Genomic DNA, 5,274 nt, shown 5'->3' with positions numbered 1-5,274 from the left:
GGGACCTGAACCTGTTCAGCCTCCACAAGAGAAGGCTGAGGGGGGATCTAGTGGCCTGTTACAAACTGGTCAGGGGGGATCATCAGGCACTGGGGAAGTCTCTGTTCCCCCAAGCACTGCCAGGAGTGACCAGAAATAACAGTCACAAGCTGGCAGAGGGTAGATTTAGGCTAGATATCAGGAGGCACTACTTCACGGTCACGGTGGCTAGGATCTGTAACCAACTTCCAAGTGAAGTGGTGCTGGCTCCTACCCTGGAGGTCATTAAGAGGAGGCTAGATATTCGCCTTGCTGGGGTCATTTGACCCCGGTACTCTTTCGTGCCATGGCAGGGGATTGGACTCGATGATCTACTCAGGTCCCTTCTGACCCTAGAAACTATGAACTATGAAACTATGAAAGTAGCTAAGAGAGATAGTCTTTTCATGATGCTTAATGAGCAGTATACTAATTCTGCTGTGCATTCACACATTAGCACAGCTTTTGCTGTGACACACTATTGTGCAGTAAATGAGTCTATTGCGCATAATTGGAGTTTATACACATGGTTTGGGAGCAGCAGGGGGTGGAGGCATTGAACAAGCTTTAGTTAAAGCACTCCTGAAACATTTTTCACATGGGGGTGCTGATACACATGACACTGGAGTCTGGTGGAGCCTGGTGATCATGCTCAATTAATCAAGTCTGCTCTGATGATCTGTAATTACAGCACATCAGAACACCTTCATTGTGCTGTATTTACAATGCATCAGAGCAGCCTCACTGCATGTGTATAGGTACCCTAAATCTCTCATGTAGATGTGCCCTGTGTTAACAATATTTATATTATTTTGATTTTGTTACTATGTCATTTACCTTTACCAAGTATCATTCTTATTTATTCAAATGTAGAATACATCAAGATTTTGAATAAGTCTTGGGTTTCTATACATAGATTTAGGAAAAGAATATGGTGTGATGTTCTTTATTTTTTATTTGATACAAATGTAGGTAACATTAGCATTAACATGGAAGGGAGAACAGCCTAAGACCTACATGTTCTGAATTTGAAGACACCTTCACTTCCAATTTCTTTCTATATGGCGTCAGAAGAAAGACCAGGGCTGCCATCTAGAGATTAGTCACCTGCAAATTAGGCACAGAGCTTAGGCACTTGCCCCACAACACCATGCTCAGGCTTTCCAGACAGGAAAAATTCATAGGAATTCATAGGAAAGTAGTACTGGAAGGGACCTCACATGATCATCTAGTCCAGACCTCCGCTCAAGGCAGGATCATCCCTGGCAAAACCATTCCAGCCAAGCATCTGTCTAACCTGCTTTTGAAAGTTTCCAAGGATAGAGATTCTTGAACCTCTCTAGTTAGTCCTGTTCCAATGTTTAACCATCCTCGTATTCAGAAAGTTCTTACTAATCTCCAACCTAAATTTCCCCTTCTGCAGCTTGAGGCCATTGCTCCTAGCTCCATTCCCTACAGCCAAAAAGAAAAGCCCAATTCCATCCTAATCACCAAATCTGGTATTTGAAGACTGCTATCAAATCCAGAAATGTGTTCAGATGGCCTTCACATGGTCCAGCTGCAGTATCCATAATGGAAGAAACCCACCACTCCGAAGCAAGTGAAGTCCTGGTCTCTGAGTAGAAGAAACAGGATATTTTACTAGCAGAGTGGTAACTGTCAGTGCATCTGTGGCACCAGTTATTATCTTCGGTTCATTCCCTACCTAAAGGCTGGAATGGCTAACTGTGGGAGCGGAGGTAATTGTTGTAGCTCTGCTCATTTAAGAGTTTGTTGTTACATACTTCCTGAGAGAAACCCTATTAAGCTCAATGCCCCTGAGTTTGTGTCCCCAATAGTGCATTCTGCATCTGTTCAGCCTCTCGAGCCACTGCATTTATGGGAGAATCTGCCCCCTCCCATTCCTATGGCTGACAACACTCTCTGGTGATGGTGTGAGTCCCACCAGATGGGAGAGCACGCAGCAGGTTGAAACAAAGTTATTACATGGTTTGTGAATCATACCTATACAGAGGCGTGGCAGAATGGTACCCACTTTCATACAGCCAGAAGGAGGCTATATCCTCAAGTCTCCACCACTTATCCTCATCCTTTTATACCAGTGGGGTTCCTAAAGTAAGTCAGTGCTATGATTCTGCCAAGACAATGCTGTTTCATTAACCCAATACAGCATTGTCCCCATGAGCAACAGTGGGAGCTCTTTCACTCTCTGGGAGGTGAAGCATAGTTACAGGCTCCCAAAGAAAGAAGGATAAATGTGATCTGTGAGAAAATGGGGTGTTCACTACTATCTCTGGGTGTTCCTCCACGGGAGGCCCCGACACCGCCCGTGTATAACTCCACACCCTGGTGAAGGTCACAAGTTAAAATCCCAACCCTCGTAAATGCTTTGTTGTTCACTGCCCGAGTGTTATTCAAACCAGAACAATAGTATGTGCAAGCTACTTTTCCAAACTGATAAGCAGGAGCCCAGGTAACTGAAAGGTTGCTTAGATGGGAATAGCCAGTAATTTTCCAGTCAATAAGTGCACTTAAGTCCCACAGACAAAGAGTTACTCCTAGTTATCATTGGGATAGACTTAGCTCAGCTTTGAATGTATGGAACTTGGATAAATCCCAGAAAAATACTGAAGGAGTAACCAATCTCCAACAAGCAGTAAAGCTGCTCACTAGGGGAGGCATGCTCAAAGGAAAAATGTTAAAGCACACTGACAAATTGCTAACTGATGTAAGATTAGAGACAAATATGCATTTTTCCCAAGTAATAAACAATGTTAAAAATAGAGAATAGCCCCCTGGTTTAGAGCATCATGGGATGCCTGCAACTTTTAAAGAGAAATACCCCTATCAAAGTACCTAGGTTACCACTTGGGAAGGTTATGATGAAAGAAAATGTTCATTCCTGGTACTGAAAGTAAAAGAGGGAAACTAGACCACTGCTTATTTGCCAAACATGGGGCTAGGAGGAGGATGCCTTTGGGACTGGAATCTGCATCATCCCATATGGGAAATAGTTACCCCCGATGGCCCTTGGTATGTAGCACAGTCCCCCTTGGTTCAAATTAGTAGCACCTTGATTGGATTAGGGACCCTATGGAGAGGCTAGCCTCTCAGCCCACCTAATATGACCTGCATATACGAGTTACTTAATGTGTCATATATAACAATAAAGCAACATGTTTGTTGGGAAGGACCAAATCATTTGCTGCATGAAAATAGTACCACCTGGACTTTATGCAATTTTTGTTGCTTAAGAGCTAAAAGTGGAGCTGTTGCTATATTGCAATTAGATAAGTGTACTATTGCCCTAAAATGGCCAGAAATTTCCTCTGAGACTATATCTCTCAACTTTACAATACTCACTTCATGGGTATCAGATGTAGATATGCCATGGTTAGAAAACTAAAATAAAGTGAAAAATAAGCTACAAAGCCTTGAGGCATAGGCTCAGCAAGGCACTCGGCTCTCCTTGCTCAAGAAAGTGAGTGAATCATCAGCCTAGATGTCAATGTCCCCAAACCATGTAAATGGTATGATGTAAGCTATACTATTCGTGTGTCACCAAGTGTCACCTCAATTATGTAGCTAACCATCTTAAGCATCATAGTATTCTTCATTGCCCTAGTGGCAACAGCTAAATGGTGTTTTAACCATTGTTGTCATAAATCTGTTCATGCTATGCAAGTTAAATTTAGAGATCCCTCCCCATTTCCCACTGTAACGCATATAGTTTTAACATCTCAGTTGTAGCTATCATAGTGCTTCAGCAAGCAAGAGGTGGAGTGTGACAGCTGAAAAGTATGCCTGTGTGATAAAGGTGCTTGCTGAAGGCTCTATGAAGATTAGACCAAGTGTTTTTCTGTATTTGTTTAGCTATTAACCTATATGTCATTGCTAAAAGCCTAATTAAAGTTTAAGATGTAGTGAGGCCTTGTATAAAGTAAGGTCTAGTAAATTTAGCAAAGCCTAGAAGTAGTAGGGCACTGTAGCACAGTTAAAATTACCTTATCAAAGGACAGCAAGGCTTGTACTGCTATTGGTCAGTCTAAGGACAGTTGAAGTAAAAGGAATTTGAGTGGTTGTACATTATCAGTACAATTAAGAAGCTATAAATTAGCTGGAATATCTGGAAACCATTCAGAAGGAAGATGCAGCTCTGTGAAAAGGATTAGTTAGCTGTTGCCTAGATCAGTGGGCCCATGGACCTCAACGAGCCCAAGAACTGCATTCCAAGATCCTTCCCAGTACCCCTTGGACAGCGCTGATCGGGGACTCCTGACTTCACTGAACTTTGTAGAAAGAGAAACTTGCTGTGCATCAGACATCAGAGGGGCTGCTGATAAGTTGCTGATGCAAATTGCTTTTGTCTGTCATCATTTGTCTTGTTACTATGTGTAGTTGTGTTTTTGTTAAGTCAATAAATCTTTCTTGCCTTTGTACCCCTGACCACACTCTCAATCCCAAACCCTCCATAGGTGGCTAAAACAGGTGCGCAGAGCCAGAATCAGTCCAGAGTCCTGGGTGGTGTCAGTGGAACCCCCTGGCTAGTGGGTGTGCTCCAGGAAGGGGGTCTGCCAGACATGAGGCACCCCCAGGGAGGCACTCAGAGCCTGGAAGGTGGTCAGGCGCAGTGAGGTGGGTGGCTCAACGCAGGACCACCACACTACTGGCCCGCCACAAGGTGTACTGTATTCACTTCTCTCCTCTCAAACACAGAGCCTGTCCTCTTATCATAGAAGGAAATCAGGTTTGTAAGGCATGCTTTGCTCTTGGGGAATCCATGCTGGCTTTTCCCAATGAGCTTGTTCTCCTCTAGCTGCTTCACAATAGATTCCCTGAGGACCTGCTCCATGATCTTTTCCAGTATCAAGGTCAGACTGACTGTTCTGTAGTTCCCCAGATCCTGCTTCTCTTTCTTAAAGTTGGGCTCTGCATTTGTGCTTTAACAGTCATCTGGGACCTCACCCGACCACCAGGAGCACTCAAAAATGATAACCAATTCTCTGAAATTACTTCACCCAAGTCTTTTAGCACATTTGTGTATATCCCATCCAGTCCCCCAGACTTGAAAGCATCTTCTTTCTTCAAGTAATCCCTAACTTGTTCTGTCTGTATTCTATTCTGTTTGTCTCTTTCCCTATCTCTGCTGCTGACTGTGCTCATCAGCTAATAGCTGCACTTGTTTGTGAAAACTGAAGTAAAAAAGGCATTAAGTATTTCAGCCTTCTCTTCATCATCTGTGTCAGGGAAAAATCA

At 43.4% G+C, this 5,274-nt stretch overlaps 1 long non-coding RNA gene across 1 annotated transcript in view; it reads right to left on the bottom strand.

The window, feature by feature from the left end:
- Nucleotides 1–5,203, bottom strand: part of LOC109287227 — a 16,866-nt gene extending 11,663 nt beyond the window's left edge. The window contains exon 1 of the long non-coding RNA XR_002094779.1: nucleotides 4,733–5,203. This is a non-coding gene — a long non-coding RNA (uncharacterized LOC109287227). The remainder of the gene's footprint in view (nucleotides 1–4,732) is intronic.
- Between the last annotated feature and the right edge of the window lie 71 nt (nucleotides 5,204–5,274).

Source organism: Gavialis gangeticus, unplaced genomic scaffold, assembly GCF_001723915.1.
Source record: "Gavialis gangeticus isolate Ggan-Ray unplaced genomic scaffold, GavGan_comp1, whole genome shotgun sequence".
NCBI classification, from domain to species: Eukaryota; Metazoa; Chordata; order Crocodylia; family Gavialidae; genus Gavialis; species Gavialis gangeticus.
Note: the sequence above shows the minus strand (reverse complement) of the source record. Positions and strands in the feature narration are given on the sequence as shown.